The following is a 12,778-nucleotide window of genomic DNA, read 5'->3' as shown; positions in this document are numbered from 1 at the left end:
TCTAGTTGTTTTAGGTGTAAGGATAGGTTGTTTATTTGAGATATTTCTTGTTTCTTGAGGTAAGATTGTATTGCTATAAACTTCCTTCCTAGAACTGCTTTTGCTGCATCTCATAGGTTTTGGGTCATCCTGTTTTCATTGTCATTTGTCTCTAGGTACTTTTTGATTTCCTCTTTGATTTCTTCAGTGATCCATTGCTTATTTAGTAACATATTATTTAGTCTCCATGTGTTTCATTTTTCTTTTTCTTACAGGTTTTTTTTTTTTTTTTTTTTTTTCCTGTAATTGATTTCTAATCTCATAGCCTTGTGGTCAGAAATGATGCTTGATATGATTTCAATTTTCTTAAATTTACTGAGGCTTGTAAAGCATTTCTTATTTTTCAAATTTCAGGGAACACCAACACTGTAAAGCTTGGAAATTAAGAACGCTTGTCCGGTTTTCTCAGTTTTAATAAGGAAGAAGAGCTGTCATGGATTTTGTATTACAATATATATAGGCAGCTGTCAAAACCATCTAAATTTAAATTGTCTAAATGAACAACTCTTAAAACCACAATTTATTATACTGAAATTTGAATGCCAAACCCTCTAAAGTATCAGAACTGTTAAATTAATTACACAATGAGGTCATTAGATTGAGATGGCTCTAATGTGGTGGTGGCCTAGTTAAGGAAACTAAAATTTAAGCCTGTAAATGCCTCAAGGTTATGAAACTGAAATACTAAGGACAACTAATCACAAATAACCAATGAGGCTTTAAGGCATAGCCAACCAAAATTTTCCTTTCTTTGCTTCCATATTTTCTCTGTGTTTTTCCCCTAACTACTGTGGGAGCAGTGTTCCTAACCACTTCTGATTTGTGCTGCCTCATTCCAAACAGATTTTCACTCAAACTCTTAAAAATTTTAATGTGCAGCAGTTAATCTTTTAACAGACTACATTTTTAATAAAGAAACTAATACAATAGAGCCAATTCTATACCTGAAATAAGGCTTTCATTTTCTGAGCAAAAATATAATAGTTCTATTAGAATTGGAAATAAAATACTATATAGTATATAATACAAAATAGTCTAAATTTTAAGCAATTGACACTTCAAAACAGCTATTAAGATCTAGAAAATATTGGAAGATAAAATTTATCTTTTATTGATATTTCTCAAATAAATGTCAGTTCATTTATCTAATTTGCTTGAGGTCTTATTCAAACACATATTTATAAATTTAAAGCACATGAACCTTTGTGTATGAGGTCATCAGGTCTGTTTTAGTACAGAAAGTATAGCATTTATAAGAAAGGGCTGATTTTACTTAGTACTGCTTACAGTAGATGGTACAAATGAGAAGCTCTGGATACTCTTGGAACATTTCCAGCCTTTGCTGCATGTACTTATCTAATGCATTTGGATTCATGATTCAACTATAGATAATGGAAGCTAGATTAAGGCTATTTCTAAACAGTACAAAATGTCAGACGAAAAACTGTTTCAATGACTTAAATTTCACAAGTTCTAGAAAATTGCTTTTATAACAATCAGCCATTTGAAGCAATAAAAATCCTCTAAAATCACTGGAAAATTGTTGTTTCCTACTGGCATTCTTGTATTCCAGATTTATTGTGAACGTTTGGGGAGTTATTTTACATTTTACCAGTTACCATTTTTTTATAAATTTAATTCAATTTTCAAAATATTACATAAATACTAATTAGATATTTTCCTTTGATTACATTAAATACATTTTGTTTCTTTTTTTGCCTCAACCACTATTTTACTACACAGTACTCTGAATATTAATACTCCTAATATTAATGAATTGTGAATAATCTTTATTTCATCATATGCATATGTGAAAGAATGTGTCCTTGCTGCTTTGCTAATCTATATTTCTCAGTCCCTAGAACCTAACAGCAATTCTATAAATAACAGGAACTCAAGTATATGTTGTATATCTGAGGGGCATATCATTATTTTTTTTTGAGTAAACTGAGAGATTAATGAAAAATAAATACAACATGATCTCCTGGGTTGGATTCTTTTTCTCTAAAGGATTTATTAGTGCAATCAACAGAACAACGGACGAAGGATTAATCTCCAAAATATACAAACAGCTCATGGAGTTCAATATCAAAAAAACAAACCCAATTAAAAAATGGGTGGAAGACCTAAATAGACATTTCACCAAAGAAGACATACAGATGGCCAAGATGCTCAACATCACTAATTATTAGAGAAATGCAAACCAAAACTACAACGAGGTATCACCTCACACCAGTCAGAATGGCCATTATCAAAAAATCTAGAAACAATAAATGTTGGAGAGGGTGTGGTGAAAAGGGAACCCTCCTGCACTGTTGGTGGGAATGTAAACTGATAAAACCATTATGAAGAACAGTATGGAGGTTCCTTAAAAAACTAAAAACAGAATTACCATATGACCCAGAAATCCCACTACTGGGCATATACCCTGAGAAAACCATAATTCAAAAAGAGACATGTACCACAATGTTCATTGCAGTACTATTTACAACAGCCAGGACACGGAATCAACCTAAATGTCCACAGACAGATGAATGGATAAAGAAGATGTGGCACCTATATACAATGGAATATTACTCAGCCATAAAAAGAAACGAAATTGAGTTATTTGTAGTGAGGTGGATGGACCTAAAATCTGTCATACAGAGTGAAGTAAGTCAGAAAGAGGAAAACAAATACCGTATGCTAACGCATACATATGGAATCTAAAAAAAAATGGTACTGATGAACCTAGTGGCAGGGCAGGAATAAAGACATAGACACAGAGAATGGAGTTGAGGACACGGAGTGGGGAGGGGGAAGCTGGGGCGAAGTGAGAGTAGCATCGACATATATACACTACCAAATGTAAAACAGATAGCTAGTGGGAAGCAGCAGCATAGCACAGGGAGACAGGTCGGTGCTTTGTGATGAACTGGAGGGGTGGGATAGGGAGGCTCAAGAGGGAGGGGATATGGGGGTATATGTATGCATATGGCTGATTCACTTTGTTGTACAACAGAAACTAACAAAGCATTGTGAAGCAATTATACTTCAATAAAGATGTATTAAAAAAACTTGATGAGGTTTGAGCATTTGATAATAATTAATCTATCAATGTTATTTCTTATTATTTTGGCTGGCCATTTTATGTCAGCAACCTATCTGCAAATGTTCAGAAAAATAAAAAGTTACTTTTAAAATTCTCATAACTATTCTGTATACTTGAAGTTATTTCAAAGCACAAAGAAAACTGACCAGGGAATATTGAGTGAAGTTTAAAAACTAACAGCATATCATCTGTATGTCAATCTATCTATCTAATAAACAAAATTTTATCCTTAAACCTAATTACTGACATGGTTCAATCAATGTTATAATGTTAAAGATACATTTTTTAAAATGCTACAGAAGATTTGATTCCTGTTAGGGAAATCATTTCTAATTATCTTTTAAAAAATTAACCTTTAGTATTTAATCCTATCAGAAATGAGTAAAATCTATTTGAATGGCTGTCTGACAGCAGATGATAAATATAATCCTAGAAAACATCTCTCTTACTATGTGGCACTCACTATTCTAAATACCATATATAATTAAATTATTTCATTATCATTAATGCCCTAAGTTATTGATCCCAATTTTACAGATGAGGAAACTTTAAGGCCCAAAGCAGTAGATAGGGGATTTCCAACTTCTGTAACAGGCCAATGTCTTTTAAGTTGGACCAATTATGGTCATAGAAAAAGAAGATGGTAGGGAGCATATCTTGCTTTTTGCCAATTTCTTCATCCTTTTAGTTCATATTTGAATCAGTTGAGAAAGTTCAAAGAGACTATTTGTGTTCCATCAACATCTGCTCAGCATTCTTGAATTAAGTACCAAATTATAGCTAATAGAGAAGTTATGACACTTTAATAAGCATATCATCTCATTCTTAGAATGACATAAGAAAAATGGTTGTATTTATTTTAAATAACCTCATTTATTACATTGTTTTTACAAGCATTATAGTTAGAGTAATAAGTTAATACAGAATTCTGCCTTAAATTACCATGAAGAAGAAACATTACATTTGGGTTAAGGAATTTCCTATCAGTATTTTTTAATGCAAGTTTAAGTCCTTAGAACCAACAGAAACATATGCTCTTCCTTAAAGGTAAATTAGGCACTTTGGGTGGATACATATCACATATTGCATTTCCAGTATTTATACATATAGATTGTTTTCTAAAAAGTATCATTAGGCTAGATAACATTATTATAAGCATATTTTGTGAGATCTAATTTATATTCTGTTGAATATTAGTGAACTTTACATATATATTAAATGAAATAAGTGAATATAATATTCCTAACTTCTGTAACAATACATGAATAATCACACATGACTATGCCCTCTAAGGCGTAATAACAGAACCATACAAGAACTTCTGTAAACGATCTGACCTTTAAACGTGAGGAAATGTCATCTTTGTCTCTCTACAGTCAACATCTAGCATTATATTTGTGCATAATATTTGAGGGATATATGAGAAAACACATTAAATCAGCATGGTTTTCAATAATGAGGTAAAACTAAAATGGCTATGTAAATTGGTATATAGAAAAAACAAAAACAAAACAAAACAAAACCCCTACCCAACATGTTTTATTAATTGTTTTGTTTGGAATGGTTCAATAGTGGCTTAGCTCCTATTTATCTATGCATTTATTTACTCAACACATGGTTTATGAATATCCTGAACTGAAAATAAAACAAAAATCAAATATTCTAAACCAAAGCATGTCAAGGTTCTCTTGACCTCAAAAGAGCAAAACCTCTCCTCTGATCTTTTCCTAATTTTTTCTGAATTGTATGATTTTAAAACTGATTTAACCTCTATTTTGGGGACAGTGGAGATGGGAAGTGTAGATGAATAAATACATATTTATTCATACATACACATTCATATGAGATAGATGGGAGTTTTATAGGCTAGCCTAATAAATCAATCACCCCTCAGTAGTATTTCTATAAAATGTATCCCACTGTTTTTTAAACTAACTTACCAGCTGATTTTGTAGAAAAAAATAACTGTTCTAAATTGGAGATAGGCTTGGAATAATTATTTTTGTTTGTTTCAGGACAGTATCTTATTCATAGTTCATTCTAACAACAACAAAAAAAAATCCGGCATTCAAGATACCCTGATTATGAAAAGATTAGGCAGAACACCAGAGCACAGATGAGTTTTAGGGCAATGAAAATATTCTGTATTTTCTCTGTATTTTACTCTATTATGATGGATACATGTCATTATACGTTTGTCTAAACCTATAGTACGTACAACACCAAGAGTGAACCCTAAAGTCAATTATGGAACTTTGGATGATAATACATCAATGTAGGTTCATCAACTGTAATGAAAGTACCACTCTGGTAGGGGGTGGGGTGTGTTGATAACAGGGAAGGCTGTATGTATATGGGAAAAGGAGGTATATGGGACATCTCTGTACATTCCTCTCAATTCTGTCAACCTAAAACTTCTCTAAAAAATAAGTGTCTTAAAAATGAATTAAAAAAAATGAATATAAAAAATCTTGAATAACCAGACTTGAATCTCTATGTCTGTAATACTTCTCTAAGAACACAGTTTTTTATTTTTCATACTACATAGTTTGAGCTATAGTATTTATTATGTGATATGGGTAAGAGTAGAAGTAAAATCTTGACAATATCATGTGTTCTAAATTTGGTAAAGTTTTGAAAATCTATATCATACACAAAAAATTATAATAATCAGATCACCTCACTTTAGTCAGTACCACAGTTTAAACTGTTTTTAGTGAGATGGTAGATTTTATTTTTCAAATTTCTATTAATCATAGGAGAGAAATTCATCTATTCTCTTCTGAATCTTAATTTTATGTCATCCAAGTCTGAGACTTTAGTAGTTGTCACTTTTTTAAAAAGTTTCCTCATACGTGCCCTGTTATTACCTTCCATTACTACTGGGATTCTTAATCACTATTTGGAGTTCTCCCTAGGACATTTCCTTTCTAAACAGTACAGAATTTGCTAGGCAATGTGCTCTTTAATTTGCAACCTCTGAGATATTCACAAAAACTGCTAATTCAAAGCAGTTGAAAATAGTCTGACTCACAGGTGCAGCTGGATTGAGCTGTGTAGGAGGGTAGCATACATAATCGTTTGCTAATGTCTTAATTTACTTTTAATGGAGAAAGTGAAATCTTTCTTTATGTTTGTTTTTTTCTCTTTAATTACTTGTACTAAATTTTCATGTTTTAAAACTAAACTTTGCACAGTTATATAAAAAATTACATGTTGTTTAATGTTATTAAATTCTTAGATTCTACAATAGTTAATCACCTTAATGAACACAGTTTGGGGATCTTCAAAGACTCAAATCATTGTCTGTTGTACAAGCAGTGATGATGGTAAACTCTATAAAAATGTGAAAAAAAGTAGTTCCCGAGTAGAGTTATTCATTTATCACATAATTATCTCTCATTAATAGAAAATGACAATATTATAAATGAAAGAAAAAAGTCATAATCCTCTAAGCATTCTTTTCCAGCTTAATATTAAAATGTATGAAATTTTAACTCCAGCAACGATAATACAATTTTAACTAGGAGTTAAATTTGTACTGTGTATACAATATATATAACACAATTATAAGAAGATTATTCATCATATTGGCTAGATACGTGTTTTATAAATATGAACAAGGTTATATTTTATATTTTTCTTCTTGAATATTACATGAATTCATATGACACTTTACTATTTATAAGTCACGGAATTTATCTCCTCTTATATTTATTTCTATATTATTTTAGCTCTCTAACTTGTTGGAGTGGCTATTTTTAATATCTGTGGCTTGAGGTATCTTATAAGGAGAGCATAATAAATTGGACTGAAAAAATTTTTATCAGTGTGTCCAGTTTTACCTTGGTTAGCCTATACTGAGAATGTTTCCAACGAAAAAGTTATTGGGAAGGCTGAGTGTTTACCAAATTATTAAATCCTAAGGTCACATTAACCTTGGTGAATTCAGCATTGCCATGAATTTGGTTCTACGTCCAGATGAGTTAGGATCTTAATTTCTTCTGTATCAGAGTGGACTGAAAACATATTCATAAAATATTCTCAGAATATTTAACACCATAATATGTAATCCACAATGTCAACATGTTAAAGTACACTTATTCCAAAGTAAATAAAGAACTGAACTGTCTATGTGCCTGTCAAACACATTTCCTCCTTTTGAGTAAGTGACATGCTGAATACAATTACCAAAATGCTTTGAGCATGGTATTAACAAAAGGAGATATAGATATTGTTAAAGGTATGGGCCTCTGGGATACTTACAAGTCATGATTTAAATAGTTCAATGTTTGATTAATGTCCTATTTGAGAAGCATATTTCTACAACGACAACATAATTTTAACAAAAATCTTCTTAAAAAGTTGAAAGTTTTGCTTGCTATTCTAGTCACTATACTGGGAGAAATATAGATTATAGCAACAATATTTCTTAAAGCCTTCTCCTGTCCATCTCCCAAGTGAGATCCCTAGTCAAAGACTCTCCTCATGCCCTCAGACATTTCAGGCTCCAAAAAACTTGGAAGATCAAGAGATTATGTACTCCTTGGGCAGTGAGTTACTTGAGAAATAGTTTTTGTTCTGTTTTCACTACTTTTTTACCATTAATTTGAGGATTCTGATGTTGCTGCTGCTGCTGTTGATAATGATGACAATAATGCTGAAACCCACCACTGTGGCTCTTGTTATTCCTCTACCTGTTTCTCTTCCACTGCACACATCCTACATACTATGACTAAAGACTTTTTTCCCTCAGTTTCATTTCAAGAAACTTCAGGCCAGGTGGCTTTAAAAATTGACAAATTTCCATGATTAATTAGAAGCAATTCCAGAATTCAAATTCTGACTATTCCACTGATTTTTATATTCTATTGGTTTTATCTACTCAGCTTCTTGACTCTGTAGTCAATTGACCTGTATAGATTAGGTTATATAACCCTAGCTATGGTGGCACCCTTTGCTGAATTCTAAGCAGTTCTGAGTTACAAGAACTCTGAGTATAAGTAGGCATGCATCTCATTGGCTTAGAATCAGGACTACATTATTGATATTCCTATTCTGAATTTATATTTGACCTATATTTTGTTCTCTTTTCTGTACACCAGTCTTTTCAGATCCAAGGACACAAACTATATTTAGAGTAGCTATATCTTTGCTACTTATATCTGGATCTTCTTCAAAACCCTTATTTATGTGCTTGTATCAGTCATGGTACAATGAGGAGAGAGAAATCATAGAGTAATCTGAACAGGGAAAGTTTAATATATAAATTAATTAATGTTAACAGAGAGGAATAATAAGGAATGAGAGACAACTGTACAGAATAAGATACAAGGAGTTCAAGAAAGAGCCCCCTCTTGACCCTCAAAGGATGACTTTCAGAGCTTTTTGTAAATGGAACCAGTGTCACTCATTGGGAGAAAATGTGATATGGCACCACATCAGGGGAACTTGATGACTTGTTGAAAATCTGCCACTTGGAAATTTCTATAAATCTACCACTTAAGAGTGTTGGGAAAATCAAAAGACTTGCATTTCATATATATATTTTTTTACTTCTTTATTGCCATCCATATAACTTGGTGTAAATTAACCTTGAGTTTCATTCTTACCTATAATGAGCAACCCCATCATATTCAGTCAATGAAAACAGCTAAGAGCCTTATTAATTATGAAAATAACAAACAAATAAAAAAATGACTGATTGAAAGCATCAGAAAGCAACTAAGGTACCAGGACTTGATAGTAAAGACCCTATCTATAGAGGTTCATCAAGATTGAATTCAGAGTAGCCTTCTCCCTGAAAATCTATTATTTGCTCTCCTTATTTTTAGTTGTAGAGCCTGATCAGAGAGTATGATCAGGAACTTATGTTGTTTCCACTGAGCTGGTGCAACAGATAGTGAAGTTCATGGATGCCATAGCAACCAGGAATTAAGAGGACAGAATGGCAGAGAAATGGAAGGATGAAAGTCAATCCAGGCCTTCTGTATACAATCCCTCAAAAGGCATTTACCAATTCCTGAATTGGACATGCCTAGAGTAAAAGGTCAAAAACAACAAAGAAAAACGGCTACTGAGAAAAACAAAAAAACAAAAAAACTACACCAAGGTCTTGGCAGTCTCAGAGTTCTAAGGCAAACACTGATATAGTTGAAGTCCTAAAAAGGAAATCAGACCCTGCAATCACTTCAGGTTTATAGTTCATAGTTCTAAAGGGTTATGCCCTAAAAGAAAGGACAAGTAAGAAATAGATGAACCTTCACAACTTTAAAGCTTCAAGCATTCACAGTCATTGCTGTAGTAAGGTGATTTGTTTGTGTGCTGTCAGTAGAGAAAAAGATAAAGTCTTTTTTGGAGGATGATAATACTATCCAGAGACTTCACAACGTTTCACTTAAAGTATCCAAGATCATACCAAGCATGCCAGCAAACAAAACTCGATGAAAAAACAATAGAAAGACCAAACATAAGCCAGGTATAGAAGACTGATTAAATTATAAGAAAAATAGAAAAGATGAGTGTGGTTGAGTTACACTCTCTGATCAGCCTCTTAATCTGAATCACATGGACTTAAAAAAATAGAATTGCTAGAACTTAAAAATGCCAAATCACTTGAATTACATTAACAAATAATTTCAATACAAGAGAAAATGATGGCCTTCTTAATAAACTGTATCAGAATAATTGTCCCATATAGAAAAAAATTATGACTTCTAATTCACACCACATACAAAATCAATTCTAAATGGATCATAAATAATCTGAAAGGTGAAACAATAAATTTTCTGCAACAGTGCATAGAAGAGTAACATTTAAATAGCATACTATTTCCTCAACATTACACAATATTTACTATGAAAGAAAAGACTGATAAATTGAACTTTATTAAAATTAAGAAATTCTTAATTCTTAATTCATTAAAAAACAATTTTGAAAGACTGTGTAAATGGCACTCCACAGATTAGAGTGAGATATTTGCAATACACATAACCAATTAAAGATTCATAGAAATACATAAAAAATAAATAGAAATCAATAATGAAGAGATAAACAACTACATCTAAAATAAAAATGAGCAAATCAATTGAACAGGCACTTTAACAAGTTGTTATCCAAAAGTAAGCTTATAAAAATATGCTTAACATACTTAGTTATTAGCAAAACACAGATAAAACTATAATAAAATATTATAAAAGAATTAGAATGGTTACAACTAAATAAAAAACAGCAATGCCGAGTGTTAGCAGGGATATAGAGTAACAGGAACTCACACACTTCTAGTGAAAGTATAAATTGTTACAAACACTTTGAACTGTTTAGCAGTATCTACCAAATCTGAACATATGTATACTTATGAATCAATTAAATTCTTAGATATAGTTTAGAAATTTATGTATACACTTCACAGAAATCTGTATATGTTACCAAAGTGCAAGAATATTTAAGGAAGCACTATTCGTAGCATCCCCAAACTAGAAATTACCAAAATTATCACAACAGTAAAATAGGTAAAGTAGGATGAAAAACTTCAGAATTACTACTAAAATGGAATATTATACATTAATAAGAACAAACTATAACTATGTACAACAACACAGGTGAACCTCACAGTGTTTAGTAAAAATGAAATCCATAGAAAGGACAGTGAACACCGATTATGTTTGAGAACATGCAGGGCCTTTTTACGGTAGTAGATATTAGTAGAGTGATTACATTTTTGGAAGGGCTAGTAACTAAGTAAAGTCATAAGGGAATATGTTGGAGGCTGGTAATACACTAGATCTTGATATATTTGATATTTCTACAGGAATGCTTACTTTTAAAAATCCAGTGATCTATATGCTTAAAATTTATTCATTTTAATTTGTGGGGTTATACTGCAATTAAAAAGCAAAGGATAAAAACAGTTTACTATGTCTAGGTCTTACCTCATTTACTAAGAAGTGGCTGAACTTAAATATCAAAATGAGTGTACAAATTTCTATGATTTTGCAATAAATTTGAGATAGTTAAACTCCTTTTGTATTCTGGGCTACATTTGTAATACATTGCAAATCACTCTATTCCCAGATGACTTACTTTACTCAAAGCATTTATGTACCATGCTATCTTATTTCACCCATCTAATGTTTTGTGCCTGAAACAAAATCCTGTTTATGGACAAAATTTTGTAAGTACCAATATGAGTGTTTAATTCCCCTATGAAAATCCATTTGCTGAGGGTTAAACTGAAAAAAAACACAGCAAGGGATAATGTAGGGGAAATTGTGCTTAGTTTTTTCATATTCAGTATATTATGTTGCTAGGAAAAATGTGTGTATGTGTGTGTGTGTGTGTGTGTTTTAATAATTGGGTTCTCCATTAATCTTATTTAAAAGAGAAAGATTTATATGTTCCAAGGAAGTTTTAATGGACTATGAAAATCACTGATTTCAGAGGACACAGTATAGCTAAAGTCTGAGAGAGATTGGAAGATAAAATGTCACATTAAAAACAAAAGAAAAAAATTATTAACTTTTCTATTTTCTCTACTTGGCCCTATCTTGAAATGAAAATGAAGATCTGATAGCCTATATTGATAGCTGTGTACAGATCCACATGCTTTATCAACTGGGTTGGAGCTTTATTTATTTATTCTTTTTATTTTTATTTACCAAATATTATTTTACAGTATAACATGTGCCCATCCCTTAGGGTGACAGAAAGGTTTGACCTGCTCCCCTTCCTAATTATAAAGCCCCACTACCTACTTACAGGCGTTTGACAAGTACAATTGCCAGACACAGGCTTTCCCCTAAATACTGTTTGGAGTCTAATCCAACACAAAGTAGCACAGTCAATTGAGGCTTCAAATTTCTGTGCTATAATATATGAGCATATTTTTAACTGGTATTATTACTTAACCAAAATTTATAAAAGTCTAATTCATCATCAAAATTTATTACTTTATATTATTTTACAAAAGTCTTTAAAAAAAAAAGCAGGCACAAGAATTAAGCAGTTAAAGAGAATTGAATGAAATTTGGATTGTTCTGGTGATACTGATCAGTGGTTTACTATCTATAAATATACCTTTAAACAACATGTTTTTTTCTTATTCAGAATAAAGACACTTTCAACCTTTTAGCCTCCAAGTTAGGATCACACTTCTCAGGGATTGCTGATATTTTCAAATAACACTGGTTCATTCTTACTGCGTTTTTACTATGTACTGGATATTTTGCATAGATTAACTCCTATGTGGAATTATCTACGGTCCAGTCATTCTGTGTATTATAGAAAGTTGAGGCATCAGGTGTACCATTACCCCATCAAATGACTGAAATTGTTACTAAGAAGCCTATCAGCTTGTCAAAGTTAAAAGTACCACTTATTAGCACTGATACCAGACATGTGTGTTACATTTAACTCTTCCATAATTAAATTCTAAGAGTGCTAATAGTATTTGTTTCACACATGACTTATCTCAATGCTTTGTTGTGATATATATCAATGTGGTGAGGGAAGAGAAACACATGTCAAAGGAGTGATTTTTTTAGATAAGAGACCGTATATTCTTCAAACACTGGAAAGATTCCTAACCAGGAAATTGTAAACTTAAAGGATTCCAAATTTATAATTTTATTTTTTCTTAAGCTCTGTCCA

The sequence above is a fragment of the Balaenoptera ricei genome, chromosome 5 (genome assembly GCF_028023285.1).
Source record: "Balaenoptera ricei isolate mBalRic1 chromosome 5, mBalRic1.hap2, whole genome shotgun sequence".
Lineage (NCBI taxonomy): Eukaryota > Metazoa > Chordata > Mammalia > Artiodactyla > Balaenopteridae > Balaenoptera > Balaenoptera ricei.
This window is presented reverse-complemented; position numbering follows the sequence as displayed.